Source organism: Hyperolius riggenbachi, chromosome 8, assembly GCF_040937935.1.
Source record: "Hyperolius riggenbachi isolate aHypRig1 chromosome 8, aHypRig1.pri, whole genome shotgun sequence".
Lineage (NCBI taxonomy): Eukaryota > Metazoa > Chordata > Amphibia > Anura > Hyperoliidae > Hyperolius > Hyperolius riggenbachi.
This window is the reverse complement of record NC_090653.1, coordinates 228,704,224-228,726,351: the sequence shown is the minus strand read 5'-3', so window position 1 is coordinate 228,726,351 and position 22,128 is coordinate 228,704,224. Positions and strand designations below refer to the sequence as shown.

The 22,128-nt window shown below is 49.1% G+C and overlaps 1 protein-coding gene across 8 annotated transcripts in view; it reads left to right on the top strand.

Moving 5' to 3' along the window:
• The window catches only part of TMEM268 (transmembrane protein 268), a 188,885-nt gene that overhangs the window by 119,720 nt on the left and 47,037 nt on the right, over nucleotides 1-22,128 (top strand). The window contains exon 1 of one of the 8 annotated variants that reach the window (XM_068248268.1): nucleotides 15,280-15,356. The exons of 6 other annotated variants lie outside the window; for them this stretch is intronic. The gene's annotated coding sequence lies outside the window, so the exon portion shown is untranslated. Of the gene's footprint in view, nucleotides 1-15,279; nucleotides 15,357-18,139; nucleotides 18,165-22,128 lie in introns of those variants that run through there. One more of the 8 variants, XM_068248270.1, reaches the window with a different exon arrangement.

Here is a 22,128-nt window from a genome sequence, read left to right as displayed (position 1 = left end):
CGCTGGAAACCACTCATGAACTTGCTTACAAAACGCTAATTCAAAACTCTAGCGATTGCCATTTGCGGCTTGTAGGGGGTTCTAGGCCTAATAGGGGATTGAAAGGTCTGTTTTACACCAAAAGGCGCAAGCTATAAGTGATTTTGGAGTGATTTTAATTTAGAGATTTTCAGCAAGTGATTTTTACAGCGCTTTTACTTTCCAATATTTTCTTCAGAAATTACAGTCGCTTCAAAAATGGTACATGTATTTCTCCAGTGTGAAATAACTCATAGGAATACATTCTAAAAAATAAAAACACACAAGAGCCCAATATAGTGTAGTATGTATTGGAATACGTGGGGAAATGAAAGTGTGAGAATGAGATACTCACAAACAAGGGTTAAGGCCCATACACACGTCGGATTTTTTCGAACGGATATACAACTAGGTCCTTCAGTGACCTAGTTGTATATCCAGTGCCCACTGCTGTGCCCACTGCATCCTTCAGTGACCTTGTACTGTGCCCACTGCATCCTTCAGTGACCTAGTTGTATATCCAGTGCCCACTGCTGTGCCCACTGCATCCTTCAGTGACCTTGTACTGTGCCCACTGCATCCTTCAGTGACCTAGTTGTATATCCAGTGCCCACTGCTGTGCCCACTGCATCCTTCAGTGACCTTGTACTGTGGCCACTGCATCCTTCAGTGACCTAGTTGTATATCCAGTGCCCACTGCTGTGCCCACTGCATCCTTCAGTGACCTTGTACTGTGCCCACTGCATCCTTCAGTGACCTAGTTGTATATCCAGTGCCCACTGCATCCTTCAGTGACCTTGTACTGTGCCCACTGCATCCTTCAGTGACCTAGTTGTATATCCAGTGCCCACTGCTGTGCCCACTGCATCCTTCAGTGACCTAGTTGTATATCCAGTGCCCACTGCTGTGCCCACTGCATCCTTCAGTGACCTTGTACTGTGCCCACTGCATCCTTCAGTGACCTAGTTGTATATCCAGTGCCCACTGCTGTGCCCACTGCATCCGTCAGTGACCTTGTACTGTGCCCACTGCATCCTTCAGTGACCTAGTTGTATATCCAGTGCCCACTGCATCCTTCAGTGACCTTGTACTGTGCCCACTGCATCCTTCAGCGACCTAGTTGTATATCCAGTGCCCACTGCTGTGCCCACTGCATCCTTCAGTGACCTTGTACTGTGCCCTGTGCCTGGTGCATCCTTCAGTGACCTTGTACTGTGCCCACTGCATCCAGTGATTCATTACTAGCAACATGTCTGGCAGGGTTTTGCGGGGTGAGAGGAAAGGAAGTTCAATTGCCTCAGCCACTTCTGGGACTGCTCCACGTCCAGGGAGAGGACGCCCAGCTGTACGTGGTCGTGATGCAGCAAAAAGGGGGGCAGCAAAGCCTGGGCCGAGTCAGCGGACGCCATTGTCCAAATATTTTAAAGTTTCTGGTCCCCGTGTGGTGGTTGAGCAAATGGAACCTGACGTACTCATGGACATCATGACTTCCTCCCAGACCTCTACTGTGAGCACCACTCCAAGCAGCAGCCGCAGCCAACGTCCCACGCTTGTTGTGACATCCACCCCAGCACCCACTGGTCAGCAGCCCTCCCAGGATGACAGCGTTCTGTCCCTCAGTCCGGCTTCTGGGAACCTGCTGATGCAAGAAGCTCAGGACTTACTGGGGACCGATGTGGCAGAGATTGAGATCGGGCCACAATCACAAGCGTTGTTGAGTTCTGGTGATGAAGAAGAGGGGTCTGTGTCTGGGGATGTAGGGACAGAAGAGGAGGCGGGGGAGTCAGAGGAAGAGCTGGATTATGATGATGCTGCTGATGATGACGACGTTGTGGACCCTAACTATGTGCAGCCTGCTGAGTCCGTGGAAGAATGGTCAGAGGCAGAGCAGGATGACGAGTCACCTCGGCCTAGGCAAGGATATCGCCATATGTCAGGCAGGGGCAGGGGCATCGGCAGCAGTGGGCGTGGAGGAAGTAGACAGGACACTGCTTCAGCCGGCACCACCACCATGCAACCCCCGGCAACTACTACCACACATTGTTCCGCTGCACCCTCTGCTAGTGGGGGCCGCAGTAAATTAAAGTCACCAGTGTGGGATTGCTTTGAGGAATGTACTGATGACAAAAGGTATGCGGTGTGCAGGTTATGCAGCAAAAGATTGAGCCGTGGGAAAAGTCTGAGCAAGATGGGTACCTCATCCCTCCAGGGCCACCTGAGAAGCCGCCACTGCCGCGAGTATGCGGACTTTAAGAGGAAGCAGGCACTGCTGGCAGGGGTTCCTGAGAGCAGAAGGCCCACCAGTGCAGCAGCATCATCCCTCCCTCAGGGTCGTGAATCCCCCACAGCAGCAGCAGTAGTAGCACACAAGCGCTCTTCCACCTCGGCTACTCAGGACACAGACATTGAGGCTGGCAGCCAGTGTTCGTCTCTCTCCTCTGTCTCCCCTGCATCCCAGCGTCGTTAGACCCTGCTGAGCGACACCTTTCAGGGTCTGACCAAGCCTCTGCCTCCAAGCCACAGGCGGATCCGCAAACTAAATGGCTTGCTGGCCCGGGCCATGGCATCACAGCTGCTTCCCTACTCCCTGGTGCAGGAGGGGAGCGCCATGCGGACGCTGCTCCAATTTGGCATCCCCGAGTGGCAAGTCCCCAGTCGCCACTATTTCAGCAGGAGCGCGATCCCAGCACTCCACAAGTTTGCGGTGGAAAACGTGGCCCGTTCCCTGGACTACTCTGTGGGCAAGCGGGTCCACGTGACCATGGACTCGTGGAGTAGCAGATTTGGGACAGGTCGCTACCTGTCCTTTACGGCCCACTGGGTGACACTGATGGAAGGGAGGGAGGACAAGAGCGCATCAGCCCAGCTAGTGGTGCCACCACGCGGGATCAGGGGGGATGCAGAAGGGTCCTGTCACGACACTCCCTCTGCACCCGGAAAGCAAGCCCGCCTCGGCAGCAGCAGCAGCGCCAAGCCTCGGCACTGCCAAGCCCTTTTAAAATTGGTGACCCTGGGGAAGGAGAGGCTTATGGCCACCAACGTCCTGGCCGCCCTCAGGAAGCAGGAGCGGAGGTGGCTGACCCCCAGAGGCCTGGAAGTGGGGTATGTGGCAGCCGATAACGGGGCCAACCTGGTGGCAGCAGTGCAGCAGGGAAACCTCCAGCACATCTCCTGCTTGGCCCACGTGCTCAATCTTGTGGTGCAGAGCTTCTTGCGCACCTACCAGGGGATGAGCGAGCTGCTGCAGGATGCCCGGGCGGTGGTACGCTTTTTCCGCCTGTCAGCCACTGCCTCAGCACTCTTGTCCACCTTACAGCAGCAGTATGGAAGGCCACAACACCGGATGATCATCGACATGCCAGTTTGCTGGAATTCGACTCTGGCCATGTTGGAGCGGCTGTGTCAGCACAGGCTGGCTCTTAGGGCCTACATGCTAGACCCAAGTGTCCCCAGCAACCAGCAAGTCCCCATGATTACTGCCACTCAGTGGACACTGATGCAGCAAGTGTGCCTGGTGCTGAGTCCCTTCCTGGAGGCAACCAAGATGGTCAGTGAGGAGCGGGCCTCTGTGTGCCAGTGGGTGCCCTTGGTTTGTCTACTGGAGCAGGCAATGGACAATTTAATTGAGCGTGGGGATGAAGCCCTGAGGCAGTTGGAAGAACAGGAGCAGATGGCAGCACAGTCCAGCTCAGAGGAGGGCTCACAGCAGGTAGTGGAAGAGTTGGAGGTCCCTAACCTGAATGAGGAGGAGGAGGAGGAGCAGAGTGCAGCAGGCGTTGTACGTGGATGGCGGTTTGAGGAGGACAACGACATGGCACAGGAAGAGGACAGGCATGCGTTATGGGACAATGGCGAGGACGAGGAAGATCTTGCTGGCAGGGCCCACTTGTTTCCCATGGCTGTGCACATGTTGCGCTGCCTTCGCAGGGACCCCCGGGTGATCCAGATGCGTTCAAGGGAGGACATCTGGATTACCTTGATGCTTGATCCCCATCTGAAGGGGAAGCTGGGAGACTTAATGACGCCATCCACCACCGAGCAACGCACAAGGGAGTTGAAGGAGGCCCTTGTGCGCAGACTACTGGAAGCATTCCCCCAGCCTTCCACCCCCACTGTAACTGCTCTGCCAAGCCAGCAAGAGGTGCCTGCCATTGCCACTAGCAGCACAACAACAACCACCAGCAGCAGCAGCAGCAACTGGCGCCCCGGAGACCTGAAGAGCCTAAGCAAGAGCCTGTATGCAGTGCAGCAGCCCAGAACAGAGGTGCCCGCCACAGCATCCACCACCAACCAGCACAAGCAACGACTGACCACCATGGTGTCTGACTATATGGGGTCATCCAGCGGGCTCAATGACACCGACAGCCCCGTGGACCCCTTGGAGTACTGGGTCAAGAGACTGGACATCTGGAGCGAGCTTTCCCAGTACGCCCTGGAACTCCTATCCTGCCCTCCTTCCAGTGTCCTCTCAGAGAGATGCTTTAGTGCGGCCGGTGGCGTGGTCACAGAGAAGCGCTCTCTGCTCTCCCACGCCTCTGTGGACAAACTCACCTTCCTGAAAATCAACCAGGCTTGGGTGGAAGGTGAGTTCCTGGCCCCTATTGTCGGACACAGGGGGACATGAAGTGGCTGCTGCATGTGCTGTTGTTAACTATGCCTGCCTTTATAAAGACAGTTACTACCTGCCTAGTGCCTACCTTGATTAATTTTTTGGTGTTATGGTACTACTACCAGTAAGTTGCCATGGTCCTCCTTCTGAGCTGCTGAACTGACCGCCCGCTTTGTCCTCCTGACTCAGTCGCTACTACACTCTGCGTTCACACTGCCCGGGTCACCGGGTGCATTTAATTTTTTGGCCAGCACTATGACGCTGTGCTGCTACTACTACCACCAGTATGTTGCCATGGTCCTTCTGTGCTGCTGAACTGAACGCCCGCTTTGTCCTCCTCCTCCTCCTGACTCAGTCGCTACCACGGTACCACCAATGTACTCTGTCTGCGTTATCACTGCCCGGGTCACCGGGTGCATTTAATTTTTTGGCCAGCACTATGACGCTGTGCTGCTACTACTACCACCAGTATGTTGCCATGGTCCTTCTGTGCTGCTGCTGCTGAACTGAACGCCCGCTTTGTCCTCCTCCTCCTCCTGACTCAGTCGCTACCACGGTACCACCAATGTACTCTGTCTGCGTTATCACTGCCCGGGTCACCGGGTGCATTTAATTTTTTGGCCAGCACTATGACGCTGTGCTGCTGCTACTACTACCACCAGTATGTTGCCATGGTCCTTCTGTGCTGCTGCTGCTGAACTGACCGCCCACATTGTCCTCCTCCTCCTGACTCAGTCGCTTCCCGCTGCTGCACTCTGCGTTCACACTGCCCGGGTCACCGGGTGCATTTAATTTTTTGGCCAGCACTATGACGCTGTGCTGCTACTACTACCACCAGTATGTTGCCATGGTCCTTCTGTGCTGCTGCTGCTGCTGAACTGAACGCCCGCTTTGTCCTCCTCCTCCTCCTGACTCAGTCGCTACCACGGTACCACCAATGTACTCTGTCTGCGTTATCACTGCCCGGGTCACCGGGTGCATTTAATTTTTTGGCCAGCACTATGACGCTGTGCTGCTACTACTACTACCAGTATGTTGCCGTGGTCCTTCTGTGCTGCTGAACTGACCGCCCGCATAGTCCTTCTCCTGACTCAGTCGCTACCACCACTGCACTCTGCGTTCACACTGCCCGTGTCCACTGACAACTCTGCTGCGATGTCATTGCTAATTGCTGCAAAAAAAAAATAAAAAAAAAAAATTACAAAAACCTCTCTGGGGCCTTTTTGGCGTCAACCACTCATCCTCCTCCAGCGGTACCTTCGCCGCCAAGTGCCATTGGAACTCGCCTTCACCTCTTTGACTGCTTAACGCGTATATCCCTTTTTAAAACCACTTATTACCAATTAATAGCCCCATTTAAAGTGTTGATTTCACTTTAAAATCCATTTTCTCTAGAAAAAAAAAATCTGTTGGAATTTTTTATGTTGAAGTTATGTTGCCCCTTATCACCTCGATAATCCATGCAATTTGGGGGGTTGTAGCATGTATGGGGGCTTTGTTATTAACGTTAAAAGAAAATCCGCCTCCGGGCGGGAATCCACGCGTGATTACGCCATTCACGGCAGAAAATCCGCGTGGTTGCATGGACGCGGACGAAAATCCGCATGCGGCGGGGCCGAATGCGGATTTTTTTTTGCAACCACGCGGATTGCCGAATTCGTGGATGAGGCACATCCGAGCATCCCTGGCGCCAGTAGGATAAAATGGTCTAAAAACTTTAAAATTTGCTTGGGAGGCAATGGTGGACTTACCTCCAGAAAGCAGACACGATTACTGTCAGATTCAAGTAAATATATTTATTGTGCAATTCCCCAAAGATGCAATGATATTTAACGTGAGAGTCAATGGCAGCACCCTTTTTGTCCACTTGCCGCATGTGCCTAAATTTCCTGCTTCCCCCGGTCTCCTCCGGTGCAGAGGCCGACCTCGCCAGATTGTCCTCCGCAGTAACTGCGCGAGTGCCGTTGTCAATCACGCACACGTGGACCGGAGTGTTCTGCGCAAGCACAGTAAAGGACGACCTGGCGAGGTCAGCCTCTGTACCGGAGTGGACCAGGAGCCAGCAGCTGAGAGCAGAGCTGGGGTGAGGGACAGTAGACAGTAGCCCCGGGTAAGTAGATGTTTTATTTTTAAAGCGCTCGGACATTCCCTTTAAAGCAGACCTAAACTGAGAACTTGCTCTCTGCTCTAAAAGATAAGAAACAGCATAATAACCTTTACAGAAAAACATTTATTTGTTAAAGCTTAGATAGCTCCCACAGAGATCCTGCAGAGTGGTTACTTCCTGGTTTCCTGGGAGCACAGAAAGAGTTACCCTCCTGTGTTTATATATTACCATAAAACTCAGCAGAGTTGGCAGACAGCTGACAGCTCAAATTACACTTGCTGATTACTTACTGATAAGTGAGAATTAGACAGGCTGCTCTCTATGAAACACACACAGGGTGGATTTCTCTGTGTTTTCCTTGTTTCTTGTGCAAAGGTTTAGGTCCACTTTAGGGCTGGTTCAGACGGACGTTTGCAGAGCGTTTACAGCCAGCGTTCAAGGCTTGGTGTTAAACGCTCCCATTCAAGTGAATGGGAGCGTTTGTACCAAGCTTTCAAGCGCGTTTACACAAACGCGGCGTTTGGGTCCCGATTTTCCCTGGCGTTCAAGGAGCCCCTGGAAGCTACATGTAGCTTTCAGGGGAGGTTAACCGCGACGGCTAATGTCCCCCTAGGGGAAGAAAAAACGCGACCGCATCCAAACGCACACGAACGCTGCTAAACGCGACGCCAACGAACGCAACGCCTCCAAACGTCCATCTGAACCAGCCCTCAAAGATCTCATTGCTGGAGTGTACAAGAGATAAGCGATAAGAAAGAGGGACACTTAAGCCATGTCCCTGCCACACCCCTAATCACACCTCCAAAAGAGGGACAGTTGAGAGCTATGATGAGAAGATGTAGCCAGCAGGGATAACGACAGGAACACACTAAGCCATGAGGAGAGCACCAGGCGAGACAGGTGAGTGGCTACACTGCCGAAAACTTTGCAGGGGCCCCGGGGACCATAATAAAATTAAGGGGAAACCTGAGGGGGGCCAACAGCCAGCTCGGGGTCCTGGGACATTTGCCCATGTTGCCCCATGGTAGTGCCGGCCCTGCTACCAGCAGGACTGTGCAGTCAGTTGGACTCCTGGGAAGCGTGAAGAAGTGAAAGAAGAAAATCCAGCATGGCGACATTTTATGTTTTGCAACTTAAAGACACGTTATTTAGGCAAGAGGCCAAATTTGTAATGCAAATCCTCTGTCTGTGACACAACTGCTTATCACACTCGTGTTTGTGTATTGTCTGAAGCAGAGAAATGGAAACAATTTGTAATGATAACTACTTTTCAAAGCACATACAAAGATGATTATGATCATCATATCACCAATGAAGAGGTAATGCAACCACTGAAGGCCCCATTCACACCTAAAAATGAAAACGCAAGCGTTTTTAGTTTTTGTGTGCTGTTTTTTTTTACCCCTCCCGGAGCTCCACTGCGCGCTGTGTTTTTGTAAAAAGCGCTTTTCTAGGCGGTTTTGTACTTCACTCCCTGACACAAGTAAGGAAGTGAATTCTTTGACCCGGAAATGAATAAATACAATGGCCTTGATTCACTAACCGGCACTAAGCCGGTTAGTGTGCCTTATCACTTAGTGAGCACAAACTACAGCGCTAACCTTATCTGAGGTTAGTGTGCCTTATCTGAGGTTAGTGTGCCTTATCTGAACTTAGTGCCCCTTATGTAGCTTTGTGCACACTAAAAGATGCACAAAGCTACATTGCGCACTGCACCGGGCACAGCGTAATGCGTCAATCTTTGCACGCGGTGCGACGATAATGTTGCACCCGCTATACTGTATATGATGCGACCATAAGGTCGCATAGGATGCGACGATAACGGTGCACTGATGTGCCTTAAGGTCGCATCATGTACAGTAATAGCGGGTGCGATGTTATCGTGCAGAGCGCGATGTAGCTTTGTGCATCTTTTAGTGTGCACAAAGCTACTTAAGGGGCACTAAGTTCAGATAAGGCACACTAACCTCAGATAAGGCACAATAACTCAGATAAGGCACACTAACCTCAGATAAGGCACACTAACCTCAGATAAGGCAATCAAGCCCAATGTATTTGTTCTTAAAAACGGGAACGCAATCGATGCACAAAGTGATTTTGTGAGCATTTCACGTTTTTCCTATACCTTCCATTAGCAAAAACTGAGCTTTGCTGAGCGGATTGGAAACGAACGGCTCAGCTGTGAACTCTCTTATAGGGAATCATTGCGCAAGCGTTTTGTGGGCGATTTTGAAAAAAGGAAAATGCCCCTAGTGTGAATAAGCCCTAAGTAGGGCTTCTGGAACAGGGGCCCTGGCGTGGTCACAGAATCTGCACCCCATATTGCCACCCCAGTGTTTCCATGCTTGTGTGGGTTTCCTTCAGGTGCTCCTGTTTCCTTCACCTTCCCCAAAATACAGTATACTGGTAGGCTAATTGGCATAGTAGAGATATTAGATTACATGCAGTCCACAGTGGCGTAATTAAAGGGGTGCAGGTATCTCTCATGCCATGGGTGCCACAGCACCCTGGGCACTGTCTACCCATGAGCCATGCCTGTCCCTGTGCTGCGCGGCCATGCCTGCCCCTGTGCTGCGCTGCCATGTCTGCTCCTGTGCTGCTGAGCTGACATGCCTGCCCCTGTGCTGAGCTACCATGCCTGCCCCTGTGCTGAGCTGCCATGCCTGCCCCTGTGCTATGCTGCCATGTCTATTCCTGTGCTGGGCTGCCATGTCTGCCCTTGTGCTGCGCTGCCATGCCTGCCCCTGTGCTGCGCTGCCATGCCTGCCCCTGTGCTGCACTGCCATGTCTGCTCCTGTGCTGGGCTGCCCCTGTGCTGTGCTGCCATGTCTGCTCCTGTGCTGGGCTGCCATGTCTGCCTCTGTGCTGTGCTGCCATGCCTGCCCCTGTGCTGCGCTGCCATGCCTGCCCCTGTGCTGCGCTGCTATGTCTGCCCCTGTGCTGCGCTGCCATGTCTGCCCCTGTGCTGTGCTGCCATGTCTGCTCCTGTGCTGCGCTGCCATGTCTGCTCCTGTGCTGCGCTGCCATGCCTGCCCCTGTGCTGCGCTGCCATGTCTGCTCCTGTGCTGTGCTGCCATGTCTGCCCCTGTGCTGCACTGCGATGTCTGCCCCTGTGCTGGGCTGCCATGTCTGCCCCTGTGCTGAGCTGCCATGCCTGCCCCTGTGCTGCGCTGCCATGCCTGCCCCTATGCTGCGCTGCCATGTCTGCCCCTGTGCTGCACTGCCATGTCTGCTCCTGTGCTGGGCTGCCATGCCTGCCCCTGTGCTGCACTGCCATGTCTGCCCCTGTGCTGCGCTGCCATGCCTGCCCCTGTGCTGCGCTGCCATGTCTGCTCCTGTGCTGCGCTGCCATGCCTGCCCCTGTGCTGCGCTGCCATGCCTGGTGCTGCGCTGCCATGCCTGCCCCTGTGCTGCGCTGCCATGCCTGCCCCTGTGCTGCGCTGCCATGTCTGCCCCTGTGCTGCGCTGCCATGTCTGCCCCTGTGCTGCGCTGCCATGACTGCTCCTGTGCTGGGCTGCCACGTCTGCCCCTGTGCTGTGCTGCCATGCCTGCCCCTGTGCTGCGCTGCCATTCCTGCCCCTGTGCTGCGCTGCCATGTCTGCCCCTGTGCTGCGCTGCCATGTCTGCCCCTGTGCTGCGCTGCCATGTCTGCCCCTGTGCTGCGCTGCCATGTCTGCTCCTGTGCTGCGCTGCCATGCTTGCCCCTTTGCTGCGCTGCCATGCTTGCCCCTTTGCTGCGCTGCCATGTCTGCTCCTGTGCTGCGCTGCCATGCCTGCCCCTTTGCTGCGCTGCCATGTCTTCCCCTGTGCTGCGCTGCCATGTCTGCTCCTGTGCTGCACTGCCATGCCTGCCCTTGTGCTGCACTGCCATGTCTGCTCCTGTGCTGCGCTGCCATGTCTGCCCCTGTGCTGCGCTGCCATGCCTGCCCCTGTGCTGCGCTGCCATGCCTGCCCCTTTGCTGCGCTGCCATGTCTGCCCCTGTGCTGCGCTGCCATGTCTGCCCCTGTGCTGCGCTGCCATGTCTGCTCCTGTGCTGCGCTGCCATGTCTGCCCCTGTGCTGCGCTGCCATGTCTGCCCCTGTGCTGCGCTGCCACGTCTGCTCCTGTGCTGGGCTGCCACGTCTGCCTCTGTGCTGTGTTGCCATGCCTGCCCCTGTGCTGCGCTGCCATGCCTGCCCCTGTGCTGCGCTGCCATGCCTGCCCCTGTGCTGCGCTGCCATGCCTGCCCCTGTGCTGCACTGCCATGTCTGCCCCTGTGCTGCGCTGCCATGTCTGCCCCTGTGCTGCGCTGCCATGCCTGCCCCTTTGCTGTGCTGCCATGCTTGCCCCTTTGCTGCGCTGCCATGTCTGCTCCTGTGCTGCGCTGCCATGCCTGCCCCTTTGCTGCGCTGCCATGTCTGCCCCTGTGCTGCACTGCCATGCCCACCCCTGTGCCTCCTTGTGACTCAGACTCGGGGCCGGATTTGTACTTTCCAGTGCCCTAGGCCTGCTGTCACCAACTGCAGTTGGAGCCACAAACAGGTGGCAGGGCAGTGCAATGGAGAGAAGCCCATCCAAAACAGAGAACAGGTAAGTAGAAAACATCCTGTCAAGACCCATTTTGGATGTTCTGTTGTAATTAGAGTGGACCTGAACTCAGAACTTCCTCTCTGTCCTAAAAGATACGCAACCGCATAACCTTTAAAGAAAAACATTTCTTTGTTACGGCTGATACAAATCCTGCAATAAATCTGCAGTGTGTCTACTTCCTGCTTCCATGGAAGCAGACATATTGTTAACATCCTGTGCTTTCAAATGAGCTTAGATGTTGTGGCAGTCAGATGACACAGGGTAGAGATCAAATTACAACTTGTGATTAGACACAGAGGAGGGGGAATTAGACAGGCTCTCTAAATACATACAGGGTACATTTCTCTGTTTTCCTTTTGTCCTGTGCAAGAGTTCAGCTCCACTTTAAAGCATCTGAATGACATGTATTAATGTTTGCTGAAAAAAAACTATATATCTCTTTTGAATGTTGAGTGTACATATGGTGGTGTGCTCCAACATATTGACAGTATACAGGAACGAAGTCTGACTCTGAAGAAGGCTTATTAGCAGAAAGCTTACTCTTTTTCTTTTAAGCCAATAAATGGTACCATCCTGATTCAAAACTTTCTGCTTTCGCTGATGGCTAAGATGGTACAATGATCTACTGCTACAGGAAAGTAGAAGGATGCCAAACCATACACACTAGCATATAGGTAGTAACAGCTCAGGTGACAGTGACAGTTTAGCAATGAAAGGGAAGCAAACTACATTTTTATTCTAGCAGTTCTCATAGATGGTAGGAGCAAGACAGAAAATGAGTCAGGGAAGAGTTAATTGAAGCAGGGAAGAGATCACTGCTAATTAGGAAAACAAAAGAGAAACCGTCATAAATTAGGGTTAGAAAGTAATTAACAACTGCTGGGGTCAGTGTCACAGCTGTAAAAGAGGTGAAGAAACTAGCAGAGCTCACTGATGTCTGTGAATGCCTGAATTAAAACTCAGCGGAACTTAGTTCTATCTGCTTTGTAATGTAAATCCCTGGTATTTCTCACATCAACTTGTATGTCCATCATACAGAGGAATGCATCCGCAGGTGAGGTTACAGCAGATGTTGATTGTCATAACACACCAGGAATTGTGAGAGAGAGATGCAGGGATTGGGGAACTGTGGAATTCAGCTATTAGTGCAGAGCAGGGCACTGGCTGGCTGTGCTGCGGGACCAGATGAGATGATTTACTTTGACATATGACCTCTTCTCTCTCCAAGTCTTGCCACCCTACTTATCTTATCTGATTTTATCTCCCTAGGCCATGGCCTTTCTGGCCTTCCCAGATTCTGGCCCTGCTCAGACTCAGATCAGATTAATTATGTTATCTGTTGAACACTTAATTTATTAATTTATGTATATAGGGCGCACTTGGCTATTCAGTTATTTTATCTCAATGTACCTGGCTATTTAATTTGTTTACCGTGAGGCACCTGGCTACTTGATTATTTCATGTGGAAGTGTGTGACTACTTAATATTTTTATTGGGGGGCAGAGCTGGGACAAGGTCCTCCAGCACCCAAGGCTGAGACACCAAAGTGCGCCCCTCTATCCCTCCTACCCCAGCCATCACACACTGATTAGACTAAGAGGTCCTCCCAGGGCCCCAATTCTCCCCCCCACCCCCCCCCAACATCTTATTCTGTAGTTATCTGGCTTACAGTCACTGCCATGTATCCTCTTTTCTTATTTCTCTCTGCTTCAAACACAATAGGGGAATGATAGCTGAGTGTGTTTAGCGTCCCCTCCTACACTGCGCCCTGGGGCTGGAGCCTCTCTCCCCTCTGCCTTGGCTCGGCCCTGTTGGGGGGCATGTGGCTACTTGATTATTTTATCTGGAGGCATGGACATTTTTTTAAAAGGTATATTTTTATTCGTTTTATGGAAGCAGAACAACAGCGGTGTACAGGTACCCACAACATGGACAATAACATTGACATCTTGTTTTATTACAGTTGCCATATAATAATGCGCGGCCTACCATGGGGCTCTTTCACACTAGGAGCTGATCTGTGCGTTTTGATGGATCAATCTTAGGATGCGGTTAGAAAGGTAACATGAAAGTCTGTTTGATTTTCATGTTACCTTTCACATTAGACAAAGCGTTACAGAGTGTTACGTTGTAACGCCTCTGGAAGCTTTTAATCGCCCTGTCACCTGGTTTTCCCGTTGAGTGAATTATAACTACCGCCGCTGAGCAGTGTCGCACCGCAACTTCCTGACGTATGTCACAGGTCATTAACGCGTGCACGAAATCGGGCTCATGCACACGTTATCTATTGTGAAAGAGGCCTCAGCTGCAGGAGTTCTGGTCTGGTTGCACACCCCCCCCCCCCCCTTCACATTGCCAGGACTGCCAGGCAATGTGCATTATTTAAAAGGAAATAAACATCTCCCTCTCCCTCCCTCTTCATATCCCTCTCACCTCAGGTTCTCTTTAACCATCTTACGACCGCCTAACACCAATTGGCAGTCGCAAGGTGGCTCCTCCAGGACTGCCTAACGCTGACTGGTGTCAAGTCCTGTGGGAGGAGATTAGTATGGATCGTGCGCTAACTACGCACCCAAATTTCCATGCGCCCTTAATTTTGTTAGGGATAGACGAGCGTAGGGGGGCGACAGCTGGCTCTCGGGGCCCTGGGACAATTGCCCATGTTGCCCAGTGGTAGTGCCGGCCCTTCATCCAGCAGGACTGGCGAGTTCAGTTGGACTGTTGGGGTGGCAGCAAACTATAAGTGAAAGAAGAAAATCCAGCATGTCCACATTTTATGTTTTGCAACCTAAAGACACATTATTTAGGCAAGATGACGAATTTGTAAAACAAATCCTCTGTCTTTGACACAACTGCTTATCATATGACTGTAAGCAGGGAATGGGGGACAATTTGTAATGACTAAAGCCTGGTACACACCATGCGATTTCCGGTCAGATAGATGTTTGGAATAGATCATTTCTGACAGGTCCAATTTGATTTCAGATCGTTTTTCTGATCAATTTGCATAGTAGTGATCAAAAAATAAATTAAAAAAATGATCGAAAATCCGATCGGATCTGTCGGAAATTATCTATCGACCCTATCTGTTTGATGGGAAATTGTATGGTGTGTACCAGGCTTAATACTTTTCAAAGCAGAGACGATTACGATCATCATATCACCAATGAAGAGGTAATGCAACCACTGAAGGGGGTCCTAAGTGGGGCTTCTGGAACAGGGGCCCTGGTGTGGTCATAGAATCTGCATCCCTTATTGCCACCCCAGTGTTTCCATGCTTGTGTGGGTTTCCTTCAGGTCCTCCTTCACCATCCCCAAAATATACTGGTAGGCTATTGGCTTAGAAGAGATATTAGATTACATGCAGACAGTGGCGTATCTAAAGGGGTACAGGCACTGCTCATGCCACAGCACCATGGGCACCATGTCTGCCCCTGAACTGCGCTGCCATGCCTGCTCTTGTGACTCAGACTCAGATCAGATTAATTATTTTATCTGTGGAGCACGGCTACTTAATTTATATATATAGGGCGCACTTGGCTATTCAGTTATTTTATCTTGATGCACCTGGCTATTTAATTGTGTTTATCATGAAGCACCTGGCTAATTGATTATTTTATGAGGAGGTGTGCAACTACTTAATTATTTTACCTGGAAGCTTGTGACCACTTAATATTTTTATTGCGGATTTTTATCTGAAGGCATGGACATTATTTTTAAAGGTCTGTGATATCAGGCGGGGGGGTTGCTTCTCTGTCATAGTGGATGGTGGAATTTGGAATCGCGCTGTTCTGCTTATATTTGCCTTAGGCATCTGAACTGTAATACAGGTGTGACATTGCTGTGAGCGCCACCTCTGGTGATTTGATTCTCAATTTATGTATTTGGGTAACCCAGCTACTTAATTCTGGTATCTAGGGACAACACAATTGTCTTACAACAGTAGTGTGGCCTAGAGATAGAGGCCTCTCCTGCAGTAGTGAATTGTAGTCTCCCATTGCTTGTTGGACTGAGATGTTCTTGCCTTAACACGCTTTCAACCAATAAACAGGTAGAGCGGGGGGAAAAGATGGGGGCACATATAAATTGGTCTTCCTGGGGCCCTGTATGGTCTTAATCCGCTTCCATTGCTCAAGCTAATTAGCTGTAATGGTGAGGGGAAAGATTAGTGTTAGGAGTGGAGAGGGGGAGGTTAGTGTTAGGGGTCATGAGGGGAATGTTAGGTTTGGAGTGGGAAGTTAGTATTATTAGGTGTTAAAAAAGGGGAAGGTTGGTGTTAGAATAGAGTACAGAGAAGGAATAAAAATAAATATTTCAAAAAAGGAACTTCAGCAATATCCTGAGCCAAAACAATGGTCCAGCAGGGATTTTACTTTAATAACTGCAAGTTATTTACAATTTTTTTAAATTACTTTATTGAAGTAAGGCGCTGTCTATCAATGGGAGCCAATATGATCGGCCACCCTGTGATCACGCGATCAGGAGCCAATGAAATTGGCTCCTGACCTGCTCACAGAGATCTGCCGTCTTATAGACAACAGAGTAAACAAATTGTGGCGGGTGCAGTTCGGCAAGATCGGCGGTAACGGCGGGGACAAGCAATTCATTGTGAGATTGAATCTACTTCCAGTCAGAGCCGCAGCACCACCTGCTGGACGTAGATTCTGGAACCAGTTAATGAGGAACTATCAAAGAAACTGTAATTCTGTAAACCCCACATACCTATAGAGCTTTTACCAGCAACAATAGAAAGCTTTTCAGAAGTCTCTGATCACTGCCTGTGTGAAGTAATTACATTGTGTATCTTCTAGCTGTAAACAAAGTCGGTGTCAAAGTTAGAGACATACCATGTAGATAAGTGCCACTTCCCTGTCATTATTCACAGAGTAATGATTTACTGTTTATTTTTGGCCTACACGCACGCACGCACACACACACACACACACACACACACACACACACACACACACACACACACACACACACACACACACACACACACACACACACACACACACACACACACACACACACACACACACACACACACACACACACACACACACACACACACACACACACACACACACACACTTTTAAAGTGTACCTGAGATTAATTAATATAAAAGTTTTATACATACCTGGGGCTTCCTCCAACCCCCTCCACACCGATTGCTCCCATGCTGTCTTCCTCCGCCTCCTCCTTCTCCCGGTAGAAGCCCCGTCTTGCTCCCACGGCTGGGAGTGTTCTGCACCTGAACAGTAGTACTACCATACCTCCTAACTTTTTGAGGTGAGAAAGAGGGACACTTAAGCCATGCCCCTGCCACACCCCTGACCATGCCCCCGTCACACCCCTAGTCACGCATATGATAAAGATTTCATAAGAAAATATGTTGTTTTATAACTCAAACCACACTGGTCCTTTCTATCCTGGTTCATTTTCCTTCATATTAAACAGTTTAAAATTAGTAATATATCAATTTAAAGGATGAGAATAAAGTTTAGAGTCAAGCAAACACATTTTTTAGTAGAGAAATATATATATTTACATAGAAAGAGGGACAAAGTCCTGAAAGAGGGACAAATGAGGAGGAAAGAGGGACAGGGCTCCGAAAGAGGGACAGTTGGGAGCTATGGTAGTACTATGCAGGTGCAGAGCGGTCCTAACCATGGGGGTGCATGCTAGGCCCCACTTGCGTAGTGTGCCCTGACTGGCCAAACTTCTGGGGCTTCTACCAGGAGAAGTAGAAGATGTAGGAAGACAACATGGGAGCGATCAGTGTAGAGGGGACTGGAGGAGGCCCCAGGTACATATAAAACTTTTATATTAACTCATCTCAGGTTTCCTTTAAAGAGGAGTCTTACTTTATTCCTGGCAGACTTGGATGCTTACAACACCCATTCAGAATGAGCTTTTCATGGCTGAAATCTGTTTACTTTAGAACTGCCTGCACACAGACACAGGAGCAGCTGATGTGTTACTTACACAGAAATGTATGCTATTATCTATGCTTTCTGTCATTCTAAAGAGATTTTAATCAAAGGATTACAGGCAGTAAGGGCTGTTTCTGTATGCATGCATGTATAGACATGATCCTCCATAGTAATGCTCACAGTGAAACTGTTGTCTGTAAATGTCATATTTTCTTCTCATAAGAAATGAAAAGATGGAAAAAAAGCCTTTGCATTGCTATTTGCTAGTAATTACTGGAAATATATGTGGCATTTAGAATTTTAATTAACTTTGATAGTCCTTCAGGCCCCTTTTCCACTAGCAGTCGCTAGCGTTCGCGCTGAACGCTAGCGATTGCTGAATCGCAAAATGTAAAAAATGACTGGCGATTTCCCGACGTTTGCGGCCGCGATTTTGCTATGCTATGCACTGCATAGCAAAATCGCGGCAATAATCGCTCCGCCGCGCGATCGCGATCAGGTCAAAAACGAATCGCGGTAGTGGAAATGACCTACCGCGATTCCTATGTTAAAAGCAAACTGTAGCGATTTGTAAAATCACTAGCGGTTTGCGGTTTTGCGATTCAGCCATCGCAAACGCCGTAGTGGAAAAGGGCCCTCACTGGCGAACTCAGGGGGCTATTCCGGGTGTCTGGAACCTCCCCCCTGCACTGAGCTGTGTATTCAGCCAGGGAAGCCTGCATAATATAAACAGTCTCATTCTCCCTCCCTTCTTACTTCTGGTGCCTCCCTCCAGCTAATAGAATGAGAGAGGCAGCCGAGCTTCCCTCACAACCCTCACAAGAAGATGCAGCCTGCAGTGAGAGAATGTTGATTATGGAGTCCTGGACTCTCCACAGCACAGAAGTGTCGGACATGATGAAATTAGAGTGCAGGCAAGCTGGTAAATATGCACAGCATGATGCAGAGCTTGCCTGGACTCAGGGTCTGTGGGCAAACATCTGTCTGGTCTCTCCCCATTGTTATAATGACTGCATGTGTGGGTAAGGTGTGGATAACAAGCTGAAAAGTTTTTGACAGTCCCTAGACTCCAGGAGGGCTTCTTTCTGACTTGTGTGAGAGACTGACAGGGACAGGAGTCCGATTACAGGCAAGTAGCCTGTCTGATGTGGGACTTCAATACAGATAAGTTCTCTGCTCCATCTCAGGCTATTCTCAATTTCTCCACTCCTCTCTCTGGGCTAGTGCAACGCCAAAATGACAATAGCAATCGCTAGCAATTTGTGAGTGTGATTTTGTGAAGTGATTTTCAGAGCGATTTTTGAATGAATTGCTCAAAAACATGCTACATGCAGTATACCTGCGATTTTGAAAAAATCACAACGCTGCTGTGGGAACACCCACATAGGGTAACATTAGCCAAGCACTTTTCAAATCACTGTTGATTTGAAAAACGCTCAGAAGCACTCTAGGAGTGCACCAGCCTCCTTCATTCACCTTTGTTTCCCTCTTCCCCTAGAGCTGACTGTGTGTTCTTGTCTTACAGGAAAGCTAAATAAAAGTGCAATCCTGGTGAGGCAAAATATTATTATTTAGTATTTATATAGCGCCGCCATCTTCCGCAGATGCATATATCCCTGCATCATATGGCTATCACTTGCGCTATGTGAAACTATGTAGCATATTCCACTGAATTGTCCAAACTAAGTCTATCTCCCGTTCCTCTCTTGGGGAGTTGTTCCAGCGCTGTACCCCGTTCACATTTGCTGCTACCAGAAGCCCTCAGAAACACTAGTGTCCTTGAGTACTTCCAAAGATAGGCAGCTCCGTAATACGCCAGCGCACTTTTGTGCATGGGCAGTATGGAGCCACCTGTATTCGGAAGCACTCGGGACATACGTGCTTCTGGACCTTTCAGGAACCCCCCCCTTAAAAATCCTGCGTTTGCCCCTGTCCTTTAACTGCTTCCCGATCGCCTAACGCAGGCGGGTGAATGGCTCTCACCTTCCTCCATGACGCATTTGTGCGTCATCTCGCCAGGAAGGAGGGCGTTCTCCCGTCACTGCGCACTGCGCTTTTTTTATTTTGTTGGGTTTTTTTTTGGTAATTTACATTGAAATAAGTATATAGCGCTGACATCTTATGCTGCAATGTACAGAGTTTAGTCTTGTCACATTAACTGTCCCTCAGAGGGGCTCTCAGTGTAATCCCTACCATAGGCATATGTCTATGTATGTATAGTGTAGTGTATGTAATGTACTCTAGGGCCAATTAAGGGAGGGGAAGAATTAAAAAAAATACTTTTTTGGAAAAAAAAATTCTTTTTCAATCAATAAAAGATAACTAAAATTGCAGCAGCAATCAAATACAGGTAGTCCCCAACTTACGAACGCCCGACTTACAAACGACCCGCCAATACGAACGGCATGGATTCTGTGTTACCATGGGAACAGGTAAAAAAAAACATTTTTCAAATTGGAATTGTAGTTTGAGAAAATCGATTTTTAAAAATTCAAAGAAAAAAATGGCTTTTAAACTTGTATAAGCCGGTACAGAGGACAGAGGTGACACAGAGGGGGACACTGGAGGCAAAGAGGAGATACAGGGGACAGAGAAGGCACAGTGTTCCGATTTAAGAACAGATTCAGGTTAAGAACGAACCTACAGTCCCTATCTCGTTTGTTAACCGGGGACTACCTGTACCACCAAAAGAAACAATATAGTCACAGTTGTAATGTAGATACAGGCGCTTTTCAAAACTCTCTCTCCTGATACAGTGATTCCGCCAGCTGCTTAGGTTACCAGTTCCACAAATGCTCTTCAATATATATAGCAATAATCCTCAGCGCTAGGCAATCACAGGAAGGGCTCTGCAATTGACACCACAGTGCTCCACAACATAGAGTATACCAAGTGACCTCCACCAAGAAATTTAATAAACTTATTGGTCACTTCTACTCTTAAAATTCACAATGTATTGCTTAAAAACACAATAGAATCTGCAAACTTACATTGCGGGCCCTTATAACAGGGACCCTTGAAGTTAAACTCGCATGTAGTTTATTCCATACACATATACACGATCGGTATGGCAGGTCCAGTAAGGGCTGGTGCACACCAAAAACCGCAAGCAGATCCGCAAAACGCTAGCAGATTTTTAAACGCTTTTTTTTATTTTTATGAGGCGTTTTGCTAGCGTTTTGCGGATTGCTGCTGCGGTTTTCAGTATAGTAGATTTCATATATTGTTACAGTAAAGCTGTTACTGAACAGCTTCTGTAACAAAACCGCCTGCAAAACCGCTCTGAACAGGCGTTTTTCAGAGCGGTTTGCGTTTTTCCTATACTTAACATTGAGGCAGAAACGCATCCGAAATCCAAAAAATGCCTCACCCAGGCATTTTTCGTTTCTGCAAAACGCCTGCCGCTCTGGTGTGCACCACCCCATTGAGATACATTGACCAAGCAGATCCGCAGCCGCAAGCGGATCTGAAAACGCCCAAAAAGCCGCTCGGTGTGCACCAGCCCTCTATGCACAAACTTACAGATGCGCTTGTCGAATGGAAATACATAACTTTAATAAAATATTGGGCAAGGTAACCTGAACAGCTGTATAAAAGGGCATTAACCCAATAATGGCATAAAATACATATAAAAGTAAAATCATAAAACAGTAGATCCAGTGCTGTGTTGTTGTAATGCTTAATAGCACTTAAATGAATTAGAGCAACAGCCCTGCTCTAGGAGGTCAGTGTCTCCTGCGAAAAAACAATGTTGGAACGGATGCAGCAGCGAGCTTTTTAGAAATAATTCGTATGGTTAGGTCCAGTAAATGCACAGTCTCCAGTTCCTACCGGTTTCGCATTTGGCTGTCCTCAGAGAGCCCTTCCTGTGGTTGCCAAGCTCTGAGGATTATTGCTATACCACCAAAAGAAAGCTATATTTGTGAGAAGAAAAGGAGATAAAATTAATTTGGGTGCTACGTTTTACGACCGAGCAATTAGTTGTGGACTGGTCACTAGGGGGGTATACATTTCTGGGGATCAAGAGGTTAAAGTGAACCTCATGGTTAACATGATGATAAAGACATATGCATGTACAGTGGCAAGCATACAAATAACTAGGTTCCTTTTCATCTTTTTCTGCCTGAAAGAGCAAGGGCTGGTTTACACAGGCTTCTGGGTGATGTTTGAAAGTGATCAACTACTGTTCCATTCACGCCGATTATGTAAATACATTGATAGACCCTATCGTCTTGTCTACATGTAGTGTCCAAAGTGGCTGAGTTTCAGCGGTCATGTATTCCCCTAAGGAGCTCAAAATGCTAAGGAATTACAGCCATAAAACACTTTCCTGGCAGAGAGCAGCTTCTGAGAGACCAGAGCTTATATTTTAAGGTTCACTTTAAGATTGATTTCAAGTGTGTTTTATCAACCAAATTTACTTTCACTATCAACCAATTCACTTTCATTAAACTCGCTGGAAAAATCACTGGGATTTTTCACGAACGAGAAAAATCGCAGCGATTTTTCCATGATTTTTACCCCAATTTTTATGGAAGTGAATTGGAGAAATTGTTAAAAAGTGCTCAGCTAATCAATCACAATGTGCTCAGAAAAGCGCTTATAGTGTGAATCCGGCCTTAATGATTTCTACTATTCAAAGCATCTATAGAAGTGTTTATAACCAGCACAGGACCAATAAAGACCTAATAATGCGGTTGATGGAGGGCCCCTCGGGGCCCAAGGGCCCATGTGCAGTCACAGCCTCTGCACCCCCCTTTTGCTACGCCACTGATGTCAGTAATTCATGGTTATCAATATAATTACTATCAGTATGAGCTTGTGCCAAACTAACTTGTGTATATACAAAATGGTGGGGGGCTTTAAAGGGAACCTGAGGTGTAAGT